Source organism: Desmodus rotundus, chromosome 4 (genome assembly GCF_022682495.2).
Source record: "Desmodus rotundus isolate HL8 chromosome 4, HLdesRot8A.1, whole genome shotgun sequence".
Classification (NCBI taxonomy): Eukaryota; Metazoa; Chordata; class Mammalia; order Chiroptera; family Phyllostomidae; genus Desmodus; species Desmodus rotundus.
In genome coordinates, this window is record NC_071390.1 from 98,611,981 (window position 1) to 98,629,637 (window position 17,657).

Consider the following 17,657-nt stretch of genomic DNA (forward strand, 5'->3'; position numbering starts at 1 on the left):
CATAGCTTGAAGCAGCACTTTTGCCTATGTTTCTGTTGTGTATCTGATGACCTTGCTTTTCAAGTTTTAAGCAGCATGCAGATTTCTATAAAAATAAGTGAGAGTTCCAAAGAGCTTGCAAACAAACTTTTAGTGGGAAAATGGGTTTTAATGACGTGGGTGCGTTGATGGGAAAAGTTGAAACATCTCCAAGGAGATCCAAACCTTTACCCAGATGGCAAGGTCAACATATTCTTTCACATTGTAAATCATGTTTTTAGTACCTTGAGGAATCTTCTGGGTGATTTCTGAGTTTTCAGAATGTTACACCAGTCCTTGGGAGTCTTTATTTCTGAACTTTTAGGTTTTCATCTTTCTCCTAGCCCATCCTAGGGTTACTTTCAATGACAAAAATATTGATTTATTACCCTTTATAAGGCAACTGCAAAGCGACAATAATCTGTTTTATGTTTTTTGTTTGTTTATTTTAAGAAACCAACACCGAATTAAATGACTGCAAGGGATGAAACTGGCTTCAATCACAGCCAGGAAAATTGGTTAGGATTTAGATGCAACATGGTTCATTACACATAAAGTTATGCAATAGATACCTGTTGAATTATTTATTTATTAAAAAAATCTCTCTTCTAGTCTATAAAGAAATCTGAGCTGATTGCACCAAGGATGGCCATGAGCTGAGAAGACCTCCCCCTCCTGGCAGGGAGCATTTGGCACTGCCCCTAGAAAAGATAGGAAAGATGGTACAATTAGAAATTTAAACATTTTCTGGAGAACAGAACTCAATGTTAGAAGCATTAAGCAAATCTAGTTGGGGATTTCTTTCCCTTTCTTTGAGTTGGTATGTGTCACTTTCATATTTATTTCATTAAGAATAATAAACTCTTTATGTCTCCTGTCCAGATGAATCCCTCTCTCATTCTCTCTCTCTCAGCTCAAATTGGCTATTCTGTTGGCAGAATTCATACCTGTTGTTGAAAGACAGGAGCCTCTGCTTCCAGTCTCTATTACAGTAACAGACAGGAAATCCCTCTGGCAAAAACAAACAAACAAAAACAATTCATAAGAATGCAGCAACAGTGCAGCATTTTTTCCCATCTCAGATGGAGGCAGAGGTGCAGACATCCCGTGGCTTTATATTCAGATGTGCCAGAGTGTGGGCTGCCATCCGGATCATAAATGTTGGAGTATACCTCCCCTGTTAGACTTCAAACAACCACCATTAATTGAATGTTTTCTCAGTGCCAGGCATTATATGATTGCATTATGTTTTAACTCACTATATGTTCACAGTGACTCTTCAAGACATGTTTGCTGTTTGATATTCTTTTACGAGATGACTATTCAGATGTGGCCATAAAAGGAGACAGAGGGAGAGGCTCAAAAAACATTTATTATACTCCCAGGTCCTTGACACAGGAGGCACATGTACCTGCAGGGCCACACAGAGAATGACAGGGGGGACAGGAGGCAGAAGACGGGACGGGGTGGGATAGGAGACACTTAGGTTTCCGTGGGAAAGGCAGGGCACGGCAAGGTAAACAGTTTAGGATTGGCTACTTTGGCCCATAGGGGTGTCCCTAGTTGTCTGGTACCGGGCCCTGAGTTGTTGAAGGCAGAGGAACATTGCCTCTGAGATGCACAGGCCTGATAGAAGAGGTGTGGCTCTGGATTGGTTAATTTGCATATCACTGTCTTGCCCCAGGCTGCGCCCTTTGCTCAAGAATGAGGTAGCCTAGGAAGAGACAGTCTCTCTCCAGAGAGAGTTTTTTATAATGTTTTTTATGTCAAACATCATAACACAGTATATAGAAAATTGTATGTACACAATACACCATTAGTATTTCTGTGTAATAGAAGTGGTAGCTGAGGTTCGGGGAGGTTCAGTCGGAGTTCAGGATATTTTTCAGAGTGGGATGAAGTCTGAAGTCTGGCCAACTCTAAGTGCCATCCTGCATTAGGCTTTCCTTAAGTAAAGTTTTTCCAAATCATATTGTATCCCTAGATGTGCATTTAGAAAAATGAGATAATACCTCTAAAGCGATTTAATTTCTTGATGGGTTATTTTGTAGATTATGTTAATATGCACATTTACCAGAGTTGAAAACACTCTGTAATCAAAAACATTGATCTACCAATGTCCTCCAACAGTTCAGTTTTAATGCATTTCACATTTCAGTTTATTTGCACTGGAAAGTAAGGCCTTGCTCATTTAATAAGCCATATGGTTTAAGCTCTGTGTATTGTGGTGTTCTGTTTTTCTGCCTGGAACAAACCGAGTTAGTGTAGTCTTAACTGGTTTAAGTTATACACCAGGAACTTTCCAACAAGGAGTTTTGAGGTCTTGGAACTGTATTTTGCATCTTCATTTAGGAAAAGACTATTCTATGGGAGACAGTTTTTATTGTTTGAACAGAGAGGGCAAAAGTGATCTGTTATAAAGAATGTAAGTTAAACATATATAGGAAAGATAGTACAGTTAGAAACTTAAACATTTTCTGGAGAACAGAACTCAATGTTAGAAGCATTGAGGGGAGAAAAAAAAACTTAATGGGAAATACTAAAACAACAAAAAACTAAGCTACAGCTTTTTTAGAGCAAGCCTAAAAATTAAGAGTTGGGAGACTGTCTTTTCATCTTGTTCTTTATTGAATTTATTTTAGCCCTGCTTGTTTCCAAAATGGACTTGAGAAAAACCTCAAAAAATGACAATATAAAATAAAATAATAAAACTCTGTTTCTTCCTATTCACAACATGTCTGAACCCAAATGTGTGGGTTTTCTATACCAAGCAATTCTCCCTCTCTCTGAGGACACCAGCAGGATGTCCTACAATTGGATTAGTTATGACACCAACTGTTCGGAGTTAGTGCAGACCCCGCAAGTAAAGCCTCAGTCCCACAAGACTGCCCCTGCTTCAGACACCAGTCACAAGTCCCAGGTTGTCACTGGTACTTCTAACTGACCAGCTATAAATCAGGGGTTCCCACGGCACTCCCATCAGGTGCAATACTTGCTAAAATAACTCACAAGACTCAGGAGAACGCTTCACTTACTATTACCAGTTCACTGTAATGACTACAAGTCAGGAACAGCCAATAGAAGAGATGCATAGGCCAACATATGTGGGAAGAGGTGAAGAGCTTCTGTGCCCACTCCAGGCCACCTCCCTCCTGGCACGTATGTTACTGAACTTTGAATGCCAGCTTCTTCAGTCTCAATGTCATAGAAATGAACACTGAACTCATATAAGCTCAAGCAGATAGAGTTTATTGAACAGAGTTTGTGCACAAGGAAGTCAACCAGAAAAGAGAAACTGAGCTCCCCAAGGGGTTCTTGTGGATGGCTTGTGTGGGGCCCTTAGGGTGGGCATAGTGTTCGGGAATGAGGATGAGGTCAGTTGTCCCATGATCATCATCTAGCAGCAGTTGATCTCAGCATAGTCACAAGATGTTTTCCAGGGTCAGAGGACAACTCTAAGGGCCTGTAAATGAACATTTGTGCAAATATTCTAGTCAACATTTAATTGACAAAACAACAAATTTGCAGAACATGATGTTAAGAAAGGATGTGTAGATCCCAGATGGCAGAGGAGAAAGTAGAAGACACACTAACCTCCTCCCAGGACCAATCTGGAATTACAACTAAATTGTAGAGAAGCATCCTGAATAACCAGTTGAATGGTAGCTGGAGAGAAGCCTTATAACCAAGGACAGACAGAAGAAACCACTTCACCACAAGGAGATTGGTAGGGAAGGCAGAGACACAAGAGGGCTGGCTGGGCTCCCACAGGCAGCAGCTGAAGTTTCAGAGTGGTATTTCAGTGGCCAGCGGCATTCCCCCTAAGTGTGGGGTCTAAACCCCAAGCTGGGCTCCCCAGCCTATAGCACCAGAGTTAGAAAGGAACCCAAATAACATCCAACTGTGAAAAGAAGCAGGGGTTCTGTCTGACAGGGAGATATGGCTGGAGGTGCAGAGAGTGTCTTAAAGGGCCAATGCACAAAATTTTGTTTGCAGCCACTTAACCTGAACTCTGGAAGAGGGAGTGCAGAGTAGACTAGAGATGCTTGAGGAATGTCCGGGGTTGGTGGCTCTGGGGAGAGAACTGAAGGAGCAGCCGCCAGGATCCTTGAACTTAGTCATTCCCCATAATGCAGAAGCCATCTTTCTCAGGCAAAGCACTCTTCTCCAAGTGGCATCAGCCTGAGGGGAAGCAACAGCCCCACCTGCAGGAATTCCTTTGCCCCACCCTGTGGAGCTTAAGCAGGCTGTGATCAGTTTAACAACTGATTAGTTTAGCAGTTAAGGCAGAAAAAACAAAGCAGCCAAAATGGGAAGACAAAGGAACAGACCCCAAACAAAAGAACAAGAGAAATATCCAGAAGAAGAACTAGATGAAATGGATATAAGCAGTTTTTCAGATAGAGAGTTCAGAGTAATGATTATAAGGATATGCAACAGCATGAAAAAGAGGCAGAAACCATAAAAAAGAACCAGTCAGAAATAAAAAATGCAGTATCTGAAATAAATAATGCACTAGAAGGAATAAACAGTAATTTAGATGAGCCGAGGATCAAATCAGTAATTTGGAAGAAAACAAGGTAGATAAAAACACCTAGGCAGACCAGAAAAAGAAAAAAGAATTTTAAAAAATGAGAGCTTAAGAAACATTTTGGACAACATGAAGTGTAACAACATCTGCATTATGGGAATACCAGAAGAAGAGGGCGAGCAAGGGTTGGAGAACCTGTTTGAAGAAATAATGACTGAAAACTTCCCTAACTTGGTGAAGGAAATAGACACACAAGTCCAGGAAGTTCAGAGTGTCCCAAACAAGTTGGACCCAAAGAGGCCTACACTGAGACACATCATAATTAAAATGATGAGGCTTAAAGACAAGGAGACAATCCTAAAAGCTGCAAGGGAGAAGCAGGTACCACATCTTGCTGTGTATAATGTGCCTTTTTTTGCCCAAATTTTTCAGGGAAAAGTAAGGATGCCCATTGTATGTGGGTAGTACCTGAAATATCTTGTATCTGTTCGTGTGTTTTGTAATTATTTGTTACATAAAATTTATTGTACCATAATATGTTCAAAAATAAATTCTAAAATCCCTTTATAATGTAAAAAACAAGTACCTAAATAAAAATAAAATAATTGAATTAAAAATTGAAACAAAATATTTTTTTCCTGAAAGTTCAGGCCAAAAATGTGGGTACACATGATGGTGGTTACCCATACAGAACCGATCCGCATGGCAATGGTGAATGTACTCAGCCCTGGTTTGGAAAACTGACAGGTGCGAGTAAGCACATGGGAGCCAAGCCCACAGATCGGCTTTCCCCGTGGGGAACCAGGCCTGCATTATATCTAGGCTGCTTTGAAGCTTGCTTTTGCTAAAACTCCCTCACCCTGGTTAAGGCAGCAAATGTTTAATGCATATCTTTGAAATAACTTCCTAAAGTCTGTGCTAAACCTCCCAAGGATGGAGTGTAACCAATTCAAACACTTTTTCCCTTGCATTTGCAACATCATTTTCTTTGTTATCTGTAAGAAGTGATCAGCAGCATCCCTTTCTTTGTTATCTGTAAAAAGTAATCACAGAAAGCAAACTTGTACACACTGAATGAGGACCTTCCTTGATGTAATGCTCCCAGAAAAGCAATAAAAGCCTGTCCAGGCAGGGGTCGGGGCACTCTCTTACTCAGAGAGTGGCCATGCCGTCGCTTTTCTCCACAGGGCTTCTGCAGTCCTTGTGAATTTGTTCGTCACATCCACAACACCGCGGATACTGCCGGTCGGAGTCCGCATCAGTTCCCTATGAAGGAGCACCAATTAGACTGTCATGGGATTACTCAGCAGACACATTTCAGACCAGAAGGGAGTGGAGTGAAATAGTTAAGGTGATGAAAAGCAAGGGCCTACAACCAGGGCTACTTTACCCAGCAAAGCTATCATTTAAAATTGAAGGAGAAATAAGGAGCTTCCTAGACAAGAAAAAACTAAAGGAGTTTGTTAACACCAAACCAGTACTGCAACAAATGCTAAAGGGCTTGCTTGAAGAAGAAGAAGAGAAAGAGAAAGAAGAAACAAAAAACAACAGAAGAAGAAAGGATGTTATTGTCCTACTTCTCTCCTTTAAGAATGTGGTTAGGCTAATTTCAACTATGGAATTTTACTGAAAGCAAAAAGTCATAATCAGGTCTCTGAGATGGAGTTCTTTCAGTCAAGATGGAGTTCAGTCCTACTCCTATCTTTTCTCACATAGGTGTGTTCGCCAACACAGAACCACTCTGAACCCAGCCTTCTAGGGATTTTATGGAGGTTTCATTGAATAGGCATGACTGATTAAAACTGATGATTGAAATCGATCATTGGAATTGATAATTTCTCTAAGCTCTCAGGGTGGGGTTGAAAGTTCCAACCTTCTAAACACATGGTTGCTTCCTCCGGCAACCAGGCCCCATCAGGAGCTACTAGGCTCCCATCAGGAGTCATCTTATTAATTTAAACTCAGGTATGTTCAAAACAGGCTTCTTATGAATAACCCAAGACACTCCTCTTACCCAGATCATTCAGGAAATTACAAAGGTTTTAGGAGCTCTGTGCCAGGGAGCAGGACAAAGACCAAATGTATATTTCCTATTATACAAAACACCTCAGATAATAAAATTGAAAGAGAAAATCAGGGCCAGTGAGAGCAGAAAAAGAGCAGACAGGCTAACCCACCACCCTAAGAGTTAAAGTAACTCTCGTGGCAGAATTTAACTCTGTGATTCCTGTTAGATGCTTTATATATATATATATATAAAATGTACACATTTATATACTTATATACATATTTATGTATTATATAACATGGCATATATTATGTATGTGTTATATATATATATAAATTGTCCTTAATTTTAAATAAGTAACAAACACAACTGCCATACGAATTATAAATTTGACAAGAATGGATGGCAAAATACATACATTATTTCTTTTTAAAAAGCACTTTAATAGACTTTATTTTTTAAAGAAATTTTAGGTTCCCAGCAAACATGAGTTGAAGGGACAGAGGTTTCCTGTACATCCCCGGTTCCCACTACCAATATCCTCTGTCAGAGTGGTGCATTTCTTAGAGCTGATGCACCAACACTCAGAACCACCCAAATGCACAGTTTACATTAGAGTTCACTCTGGGTGTCGTGCATTCTAGGCGTTCTGACAAAGGTACGATGTCATGTACCCATCCTTATAGTGTGACACTAAAGGGTTCCACTGTCCTAAAAATCCTCTGTGCTCTACCCAGGTACCCCTCTGTCTCATTAACCCCCGGCAACTACTCACCTTTTTATTATCTCCATAGTTTTCTGGCAGCTGATTTTTAAAAAGAAAGTTAATAAAGTAAGTTTACCTCAGAAAATAGGAAACATGAATTTTTTTCAAAAGAGATATTTTTTTCTTGGCCCTGAATTGTGTAAGAAACTACTTTATGAGATCAAGATAGATACATCAGATGACATATACAACAATCTTCCAAAAAATGAGGGAGCAGATCTTATTTAGCTGTATCTTGCAACAAACTCCTAAACGCTGGAAGTCCAACTCAGTAAGAAAAGGCTATTTCAGGTTCTAAGTTGAGTTCCAAGAGACTAACTTGATCCAAGGTTTATGTTTGGAAAATCCAGAGGAGTTGATGGATAACATAAGCCGTCTAGAACCGGCTTCCATAAATATCATTTATTTTAACAATGATTTTTATAAGCACTGAAGTTTTGCCTACAGAACTGGTCCTCCATGATGTTTGAAAGCACACCCATGTTCTAGAGGCCAGAAGAGTAGGTTGATATTTTATTATGAAAGGTGAAAGTTTAACTAGTACTTCTCCCATATGGCAGTGGGATGCAAGGGTATTTTAGGCAACTTTGAATTTGCTAAAACACTTTGATAAAAGCTCAGGTGAGATTAGTGATTCAAACACAACATGCCAGAGCTGGCTTAGGCATGGAAATGTTAATGCAACTGTCGCAGGCACCTGCCCTTGCACATAAAATCCTTGGTAGAGAAGCATTTCACCCCAGCAGTAAAACTTTGCCTGAGGAGGCAATCAGCGCTTGCTGAGTACTTAACTACATGTACCGTGTGCTGGACTAGGCATTTTATATATTTACCTAATTGAATTGGGTGAGCTCTATGCTAAGAATTCCCAAAGAATATATTGAGTTGCTGTTTGATGAAAATCATTGCCTAAGTGAATTTAGAAGAATGATTTTCAAAGACAATGACTTTTTTTTTAGTGGTGTCAATTATGTAAAGATTTCTCTCCAGCAGTAATTAAACGCTAAGTTCAATGGTTTTTTGAGGCCATGGCAAAGAGAGTACTCAGTAGTCAATTAGAAGTTGTCATTTTCTTCTTTGGCACACTGGAAAAATACATTTTGCAGTTATTCTTGTAATTCAGTTGAAACCTTGTGACTAGGTAGTAGATGCCAAAAATCTCAGGTCTCCTGCCCGTGCTGTCTCTGTTCTGTCCACATGGCCACCTGAGAACTCTAGGAAGACAGACCACAGGATGGAAGGAGCCCAGATCCCTGAATAGACAACTGGTAATGTATCACTTAGGAGATCCCTCCAATGTGCATTCAATTTTGCACTAACCGAAGGAATTTGTATTGTGTTAAGCCAAAGGTATCGGGGGTGACGTGTTAAACAACTAGCTAGTGTTGCTACTCCTTGTTTTATAATACTAAAAACTTACTGTCAACATTGAACAATCTTTCTACCTTTGTGCATAAAAACATGAAAATTTCTTTATACTTTGTATCAGAACATTAAAATACAATTTTAAAAAAAATTAAGATTATTTATTTATTTATTTTTAGACCGAGGGGAAAGAGAGGGAAACATCAGTGTGTGGTTGCCTCTCAAGTGCCCCCTACTGGGCACCTGGCCCGCAGTCCAGGCATGCACTCTGACTAGGAATCGAACTGGTGATCCTTTGGTTCACAGGCCAGCACTCAGTCCACTGAGGCACACCAGCCAGGGCTAAAATACAATTTTTAAATGACTGAAAAGTAGGAGACTAAAATGTAGCTCTATTTTATAACACTTGAAATTGCTTTCTAATTTGTCAGCCATCGGCGCCTACTTCAGTTCTTCAGGAGATTCTATAAGAATCAGTCTTAAATAAAATCTTCCATCGTCTTTGGCAGAATTACTAGTTGTGCCTGGACTCACTGGTTTCTCCCGTATGCTGCATTAAACCAAAGACCAAGTCCTTCAGTTTGTAAAGACAAAGCCAACACAGAAGTGGAAGATCGATCTTTTAAACTGGTAATTTTTGAATTGTATTTTAACTTTTTCATATAGGTGTGTGTTTATAGATGAGAGGACATCCCCCCAAAACTGGAATTATCTTCTGGAATGGGAAGCCCTTGTAGTACAGGCTTCCCCCACTAGATGAGTGTTCTAGGAGCCCATCTGTATCAGTGTACCAGCTGGCATTGTTGTGAGAGGCTGTGTTTGGCTTCAGTAACATTTTTTTGAAGACTCTTTCAACACCTTTGCCCATTTCATCATGGGTGATTTTTGAGCACGCCAGCCTACAGCATGCTGAGTGTTTTGATAAAAACAAACAAACAACAACAAAAAAGCCCCCAGCATAATCCCTGTGCCCCACCCACCTAGAGTAATGGTTTTGTTTCGCTGGATGAAAAAAGTCCTTAAAGGGAAACATTTTGCTGATGTGGAAGAAGTAAAACAAAAAAATAGTAGAAACACTAAAAGGCATCACAATTGACAAGTTCAAAAATTGTTTTGAGCAGTGGAAAAAACGTATTGATAGGTGTATTGCATCAAACAGAGAGTACTTTGAAGGCAACTGATGTTTAAACATGTAAAAATAAATACAATATTTTTAATAAATAAATTCTGTTTCTGGGGTACCCCCTCATATTTAAGTCACCAATTTTTGTAACCATCTTAATGAATATTCTTATATTTTCCAATACATTTTTAAATTACTACTTGGCTATTTCTAATTACATAATCATATCATCTTAGAGTACTTTACCTCTTACTTTCAAAACTTCACATTTTTTTCCTCAACTAATTGCATGAAATACTTGTAAAATATTATAAAATAAAAAGTAGTGATATGGCATTCTCATCTCATTCCTGACATTAATAACAAATTCTCCCAGTGATTACATTATACATTATTTTGGCTTTTAATTTGAGATATACATCTTTTTATCTTATCAATAGTTTTTTTTTTTAATCAGGAATCAATAGTGCTGATCATAGAGTCTGCGGCAACCTCAGGTCTTCGTAGGGTTACGAAAACATTCAGAACATCCAAGCTCACAAGACTATAATGGCATCTGTTCACTCGGGAGGATATAGGACGGGGGCAACAGTTTCCTGGCACAGCACCATCAAGTGCTCCTCGTCACTGGAACTCCTCACACGGCAGAACAGCCCAGGCGCAAGATGAGAAACAGGTGAGAGACTGCTCTGGCCTAACAACCTCAGGCTCCTCTGGAGCCGGCATCTCCTGTGACAGCGCCATAGGCACGGTGTCCCAGGTCTCTGCGTATAAGAGTCACTTGACTCAGGTCGGTCCAGTGCTATGGTTCGCTATCGGGTATATTTGGCTCTCCTTGTCTAAATTCAGTTTATCAATCAGGGATCCATTTTCATCGAAACATAGTTCACAAACCACCTTATCCGGTTGCCAGGGGAACAGAGCTAGAAAGTTAACATCAGGTCACATTCTGCTGTAGAAGGGGAAGGGGTTTTGTTAACCCTTTACCTATATAAAGGTGTTCTATAAGCTTTATTATAATGGATTCTTCTAGTATATCCCTGAATTATACTTGCTAATCTTTTATACAGAGCTTCTGCATTGATATTCATATTGGAAATGAGCTGTGTGTTTGTTGCACAGATAAGAAGGCTATTTTTTTCAGGTTTATATAGCAATGACTTCTTAGGAATGGTTTTTAAGCATTCCTCCTTTCACATTTTAGAAGAACTTAAATAGTACTGAAATGATCTGTTCTTTGATGGAATGATATGCTCTAATTGTGGTATAATTATAGCTGCTGTATATGAGCTGGAAAGCTTGTAACACTCATGCTACTTTACCAAATCATTACCTATGATCACTGGGAAGGCACAACATATGTCCAGATAAGGTGAGTATTGTTGTAAAAAATGAAAATGTTGGCTGATCCTTGTTGCTTTTAAGAAAGAGACGAGCTCAGGCAAGAACTAGCTGCTTGGCAAGCAGAACCAGAAGAAAATGAAAATATCCAGAAACTCTGGGCCCCCCAGAATTGAAAAAGACACTATTTCTATGCCCCAAACATTAATATAGTTAAAGGGTTCCAAGCCTTATGGCAGGGATCAGAGTCAGGGTGTTGCCCTCCTGAACAACCCTATTATGTCAGCTAGCCTCAAGGTGGCCTCCATTAAGATGAAAGAGTAAGGCATGGGCATATGGAAGCAAAGAAATAAAGCAGGCTTAAAAACTAGGATCAGAAAAGACTTTGGGTATGGTTATCTGCACAAAGTACTGACTGGAAGCAATTAGAGCAAAAGCCTATTCGGGTTTTAAGGATACCTTGTACTCACAGAAACCATGAGTCTGGCCTGAAAATGCCTATCTCTTTTAGCTCCTTAAAGCAACTTTCAGGACTTCAAATTTGTACCAGCAGGACAAGAACTGTATACGATATACAGTCCCCAAGGAAGGCATATGCTCCAACAGTCACTTCTGATGAGCCTTTGCATGATTAATGGACAAGGTAGTAGAAGCAGGGGTGACCTGACTATCTGACCACGGTGTCCCCTGCACTGCCAGAGCAGAGACGCTCCCTAGTTCTTGCTTAGCTGGGAGTCCGAATTGCTGTGAATGAGCAGCTGCGTGTTCCTCGTCCTTCTCTTTTCTTAATGGGAGCTTTTAAAGCAGTAGTCCTATCCCTGGGTCACCACTGCACGGGGGGCGAGAGGGGGAATGAGAGCTTGCTTTGTGGTTAGCATGACAATGGCTAGAAAAACTTGGTAGAGAAAGTACATCTCTCAGCCTCCTGCCTGGACACCACCCCCACCTCACACCCTCATTACATTCAGTCTTTGTTCAAGTGTCACCTCCCTGGAGGTGAGCAAATCACTCCACCTAAAACCATACCCCATCACTTTCTATCACCTTATCCTTCCTATACCTTCTCTTTACACCTTTATCCTGTAGCGCTTTCTGTTTTGCTCCCCCACTGCAATCCAAACACTTTCAGGGCTCAACTTGGTCTTGATCCCAGCTGAAGTCCTAGCACTTAGAAATGGCCAATACCTTGCAGGCTCTCAATAAACATTTTAGGCGGGGGAAAGACCAAATAATTGAGAGCTTCCAATCCCCAAGTGTTGGAAGTTGTGTTTGGCTTCATGTTGTTGTTTATCTGATGATATTGTGACCAGGGATAGATAATTATTTGTGTGAGAGAAAATTGGGATTACTACTTGCCAGGTGGCATTACCTTGTATAAAACCTGAACAAAAGGTTGTCCTACTGGAAAAGTATAGATATTGCTAAAAGCACCTTGTTTTGATCCAGATCTTTCTTGGTTGTTTTTGAGACAGGCAGTGAAATGTCAGTACCATGGGAACCCCACCTCCGTTTTGGAATGATCACTGATGGTTGAAACTGCAGCATATTAACCAGCTGGAGCTTGGAATTTCTTTAGAGTCTCCTCATTCTATGATTCAACAAAAACTGATATAATTAGCTATAGGTCACTTAAGGGAGAAGCTAAAGCTCACCAAGCAGATTCAGTCCAATCTAAGCCAATCTATTTAATATTTGCTGATTTTAAGCCTTGTGCCGGGCATTGAGGTGGGCACAAGGGACAGAGTGACAACTGCCCTTGCCCACCTGTTGGTTAGATTAGTGTTTCATGGGAACCCTGAGTGGTACAGATGCAACTACAACAATGCATTAAGAGTTACTGCAGGGAAGGTGGAGGCACAGGTAAACAGGCCTCACCTGCTCACACAACCACAGCAAAAATTACAACTTAATTACAAAATAACTATCACCCAGAATCCTCAGAAAATCGAGCTGCACGAAAGTCTGACAACCAAGGAATTAAAGAAGTCGCATTCATCCAGATGGGTAGGAGGGAAGGAGATGCAGAGACTCGGAAGGGGTAGTCCCACACCCACATGTGGTGGATAAAAATCGGTAGGGATACCTCATGAACAAAGGATCCCAGCCCCACACTAGACTACCCAACCTAGGGTTCCAGTGCCAGGAAGGTAAGTTCCTATAACTTCTGGCTGTAAAAACAAGTGAGGGTTGGGGCAGCAGAAGAAACTGTGAGATTCCCGGGTGTCTCCTCTTAAAGAGCCCACAATGGACTTAGGACTTACACAGACTCATTCCCTCTGGGCTCCAGCACTGGGGCAGCAGCTGGAAGGGCACCAGGAGCATATAGGGAGAAACTGAAGTGTCTGGCATCAGGGCAAGTGGCAGGGACAACTTCCTCCAAGATAGAACTCTAGTGGTCAGGCAGTGACCATTGTCCCCTTTCTGAGCCCTCTCCCACACAGAGCCACAGAGTGGCAACACCATATCCAAGACTCCATCAACCTGGTTCACACAAGTTGCCATGCCCTTGTGATTACCTAAGGCTCTGTCCCATCCAATTTATGGGTGCCCTTTTCTATAATCAGACATGTTACTAAGTCAGGGAGTCAAAGCAGCTCTACCTAATACATAGAAACAAACACAGGGAGGCTGCCAAAATGAGGAAACAAACAAATATGACTCAAATGAGAGAACAGAACAAAACTCCAGAAAAAGAACCAACAAAAGGGAGGTATGCAATCTATCAGATGCAGAATTCAAAACACTGGTTATTAGGATGCTCATGGAACTCATTGGGTAGGTACTTCAACAGCACAAAAAAGGCCCAGGCAGAAATGAAGGTCACACAAGTGAAATAAAGAAAAATTTACAGGGAACCAACAGTGAAGTGGATGAAGCCGAAAATCAAATCAATCATTTGGAACATAAAGGTAAAAGAAAAAACATTTAATCAGAACAGCAAGAAGGAAAAAGAATCCAAAAAAAACCAAAGATAGGCTAATGAGCCTCTGGGACAACTTCATATGTATCAACATTCAAATCATAGGGGTGCTGGAAAGAGAAGAGAAAGAGCAAGAGATTGAAAACTTATTTGAAAAAAATAATAAAAGAAATCTTCCCTAATTTGGTGAAGGAAATAGACATACAAGTCTAGGAAGCACAGAGAGTCCCAAACAAGATGGACTCAAAGAGGACCACACCAAGATACGTCATAATTAAAATGCCAAAGGTTAAAGATAAAGAATCTTAAAAGCAGCAAGAGAAAAGAAGAGAGTTACCTACAAAGGAGTTCCCATAAGACTGTCAGCTGATTTCTCAAAAGAAGCTTTGTAGGCTAGAAGGGACTGGCAAGACGTATTCCAAGAAATGAAAAGCAAGGACCTGCAGCCTAGATCACTCTATCCAGCAAAGCTATCATTTAGAATGGAAGGGCAGATAAAGTGCTTCCAAGACAAGGTAAAGCTAAAAGATTTCATCATCACCAAGCCCTTATTAAATGAAATGTTAAAGGGACTTATTTAAGAAAAAAAGATCAAAACTGTGAATATTAAAATGGCAATAAATTCATAATTATCAACAATTGAATCTAAAAAACAAACTAAACAAACAAGCAGAACAGAAAGAAACATAGATATGGAGATCATTTGGAGGGTTATCAGTTGGGAGGGAGAAGGAGGTGATTGGGGGAAAAGGTGCAGGGATTAAGAAGTACAATTGGGGATGGGGCAAGACTGTAAGCTTGGATGGACATCTAGGCCTGATTTTTCTCAAAAGTGAAAAGTATTTTGCATCTAGTATAACATTTACTTATAGTTTGAGGTCATGCCATACCCATTTTCAGTTTTTATCATCTGACCATGAGATAAATTCCAATTTATTATGGCCCATCACTTCCCATTGGAAGAACTCAATTGCCATTCATTATTAATTTGATTCCCACTAATTGTGCAATTGGAAGATGTAACTTTAAGGTTTACTAGGGGCCAAGATTGTAAGAACACAATGCTGTAAATTGCAATTACCATCTATAAGTCTATAAGTTGATCATCACCCAGTCATTATTATATGAAATGTCAAAGGGATTTACTTAAAGAAAAGAAGATAAAAACTATGAACATTAAAATGGCAATAATTCACAACTATCAACAAGCTAAGCAAACAAGCAGAATAGAAGCAGAATCATAGATGTGGAGATCATTTGGAGGGTTATCAGTTGGGAGGGGGAAGGGGAGAATGGGGGAAAATGTGTGAGGATTAAGAGGTGCAAATTGGTAGGTACACAATAGACATGGGGGGGTAAAGTACAGTATAGGAAGTGGCGAAACCAAAGAACTTATGTGCATGACCCATGAACATGCACTAAGGAGGGATCGCTGGAAGGAATGGTTGGTTGGTACCAGGTCGAGAGGGGGAAGGGGGAAAAATTGGGACAACTGTAATAGCATAATCAATAAAATATATATATTTTAAAAAGAGTTACTCCAGGAAATGCATAAGGTTGTAGAAGCATGTACCACCGAATTTTCAAGCAAGCAAAGAATCAAAGGGCTTTCCTGGTGTCAGCTAAGCTTGGACCCAAAGGATAAGTGGAGAGTGTCCAAATGAAGAAGGGAGATGAATGGAGTGTTTTCTAAGCCAAAGAAAAGATATGGAAAAATAAGAGGCATGCAGATGGCACATTGCTCTTTTATTCCAGATAGTAACTAGTTCTGTTTTCACTCACCACGGTTCTTCCTCTCCTTCTACTGCCAGTTTTCAGCCTGTAGATTCGCCCCTTCCCTAATCATCATTGCTCTGGTGGGGCTTATTTGCAAATTCAATCCAGGAACTGATAAACAAAGAAAATGGCTGAGGAGTAGCCACTGGAGACTGGAACCAAGCCCATATTTCACTTACAAAAATTTGATTTTCTGCAAAAAAAATATTTTGACTCCTACGTTTTTGGACTTCATTAGAAAGATCTGAAATGGATGACACCAAGCTGTTTGCCTAAAATAATGTCCCGAGCCTGAACTGGCATGGATATTTCCTGAGATTAAAATAGAAACTTGTTTGGCTAACAGAAAACAACTTGGAAATCAAAGAGTCGTTTAAGTTGAAACATTTATTTTTCCCTTTCTCAGAGAAAATTCCTGTTTTTATACACACTCAGAGATCAGGATAGTGAGGTCACTCTGCCACAGAACTTTCCATTAAAATTTTGATGTTGAGAAACCTCAAAAAGAAAATAAAGATGGGGAGAAAAGTTTGTAATGTAACAAATCCATTCAATAAATGTTCATGAGTACTTACTCCTCACCAGGCACTGTTTTATGCACTAAACAACAAGCTTGTCCTTGTAGAGTTTGCACTGTTGCAGAAATAAAACCTACAAAGAAGAAATAAGCAAATTATATAGGAAACTATTGGATCAGCGGTATGAGAAAAATCAAAGTAGAACAGGCAGGAGGCAGCAGGAGGGGGCAGACTGCAATTTTAATTAGGGTGTTCAAGGTTGGTCTCCTCAAAGAGGTGATATTTGAGCAAAGACAGAATGAAGTGACAACGTGAGCCATGCAGACATCTGTGTCCAGGGAGAAGTAACAGCAGGTCAGTGGCCCTAAGGCAGGGGCATGACTGGAATGTTCTAGAAAGGCAAGGAAGCCAAGGATTAGGAGAGGAGAGATAGGATCTGAGAGGTTTGGGAGAAGGCAGGTCACTGCCTTGGGGAGTCTTTCAGGGGCAGGATTTGGGAAGAGGGGTGACTCGATTGGACTTATGTTTTAAATGTGCATTTTAGGATATTGGTTGCGTGTTTTCATTTGAGCGCAGTTCTTTAGTACAATATGTTGTACTCTGCCACAACAGAGCGATGGTTGATTAAGATGGTTTCTAAAAGACCTCTGCGGGATCAGGCACCACAAGACTGCTAAGTAGTAACAGCCTTTCCTCGCGGGCGGGCACGTCCTCCTGGAGGGGCACCCGTCGCTATCCTCACGTGCTCGGAGCTGAGCTGGCAGAGATGGAAAGTTTGCACGTTTCTTCTTCAAAACTAGACTGGAGAGCCAAACGTTTCTTTCGGTTGGTTACAAAATAAAAATATGCCTTTGCCAACTCTGTGGAGAGGCAAACTCCTGGAGTTTCCCTTGGCTAATTTGCCCAAGTCTTGCTGTGGTTTCACTAAATGCAGACGCTGCTCCGTTCCAGCCCCATAAATCTCTCCGGTCTCGGATACCTCGGCTATCGAGGGAAAGCCGTGGCTCTTCCCTGTGTTCATCACCTGTCGGGGCCGAACCCTCATAGCGCGCTCCTAAGCCCCAGTCCTTTTTCTTTTCTTTTCTTTTCCTTTTTTTTTTGGTCTCAGGCTCACCCTTTCTTGCTGAGCACCCTGCTTTACTCGTCCAGGCCGGCGCGTAACGTTCCTCCCATCCTGGCGCTTGCCCAGCTTGGCTGGTCCCCAAGAGACTCTGTCTTTCCGACCACCCCCGGCCGCGAGCTCCCCGCAGCGGGGCCCGGCGCCCTCACCCCTCGCCCGCGGCCGGGAGGG

General features: G+C 40.9%; 1 long non-coding RNA gene across 1 annotated transcript; it reads right to left on the bottom strand.

Moving 5' to 3' along the window:
* Positions 1 to 466: 466 nt before the first annotated feature.
* Positions 467 to 17,656, bottom strand: LOC123478130 (uncharacterized). The gene is made up of 5 exons (XR_006653265.3): positions 17,481 to 17,656; positions 16,424 to 16,499; positions 15,855 to 15,959; positions 966 to 1,029; positions 467 to 719 (listed from the first exon to the last, which is right to left on the bottom strand). It is a non-coding gene; the product is annotated as an uncharacterized lncRNA (long non-coding RNA).
* Between the last annotated feature and the right edge of the window lies 1 nt (position 17,657).